General features: G+C 42.8%; 1 pseudogene; it reads left to right on the top strand.

The window, feature by feature from the left end:
* Positions 1-359: 359 nt before the first annotated feature.
* Positions 360-990, top strand: Rps9-ps11 (ribosomal protein S9, pseudogene 11; annotated as a pseudogene).
* Positions 991-1,202: the final 212 nt, after the last annotated feature.

The raw sequence follows: 1,202 nt of genomic DNA on the forward strand, positions 1-1,202 counted from the left end.
GGTGAATGTATCAAGAAGAAATGAAGATTAAAACACAATACAACAAAGCGTCTGGGACACATTAAAAGTGTACCAAGAGAAAATTTGTAGTTCAGGCACCTATATTAAAGAAGCCTAATGAGCACAAATAAATGACTTAATGATGCAGCTCAGAAACTTAGAAAATAAGAATAAGTCAAACCTAAATCCAGAAAATGTGTAGAAAAGATGAAATATTTATACAACAAAAGCTGTGTTTACTTATAAAAATCTGTCCCAAGGAAGAATGGAGACCTTTATAGGGTTTAAGTGGAATAAGAGATTTTAGAAATCAGTCACGGGCCTGATTTCGTAGGCGCAGTGGGCCTAGCATCGTCAACATGCTGGTCACCAGAAGCTGGGTTTGTCACAAAACCTGTGACCACATGGAGACTCTTTGAGAAATCGTGTCTCGACCAGGAGCTAAAGTTGATTGGAGAGTATGAACTCTGGAACAAACGTGAGGTGTGGAGGGTCAAATTTACCCTGGCGAAGATCCGTAAGGCTGCCCGGAATCTGTTGACGCTGGACAAGAAGGATCCTCAATGTCTGTTTGAAGGCAACGCTCTAGTGAGGCGACTTGTTTGCATTGGGATGGTGGATGAGGGCAAGATGAAGCTGGATTTCATTCTGGGCCTGAAGATTGAGGATTTCTTGTAGAGACGGCTGCAGACCCAGGTCTTTAAGCTGGGCCTGGCCAAGTCTATTCATCAAGCCCGTGTGCACATCCGCCAATGTCACATCAGGGTATGCAAGCAGGTTCGCAAGCAAGACCCTTTCATGGTTCGTCTGGACTCCCAGAAGCACATTGACTTCTCCCTCCATTCCCCTTATGGTGGTGGCCGCCCAGGCAGAGTGAAGAGGAAGAATGCCAAGAAAGGCCAGGGTGGTGCTGGAGCTGGTGATGATGAGGAAGAGGATTAATTAATACCTTGTTGCAGTGGGGGATTGTCTAGTTTTCCAGTTGACAAATAAAACAGAATTGATACTTGGTTTAAAATAAGAGAAATCACTCCTATATGTAATTACAATTAAAAACACTCCCCCAATGTACAGATTTGTTAAATGGTCTTCAAAAAGTTTTACTCTACATTTCTTGATTTTGATTCTTAAAAAAGAAAGAAATGGTAATACAAATCACTCCCCAAGTGTCTCCTCCTCCTCCTCCTCCTCCTCCTCCTCCT

This window comes from Rattus norvegicus, chromosome X (genome assembly GCF_021556685.1).
Source record: "Rattus norvegicus strain SHRSP/BbbUtx chromosome X, alternate assembly SHRSP_T2T, whole genome shotgun sequence".
NCBI classification, from domain to species: domain Eukaryota; kingdom Metazoa; phylum Chordata; class Mammalia; order Rodentia; family Muridae; genus Rattus; species Rattus norvegicus.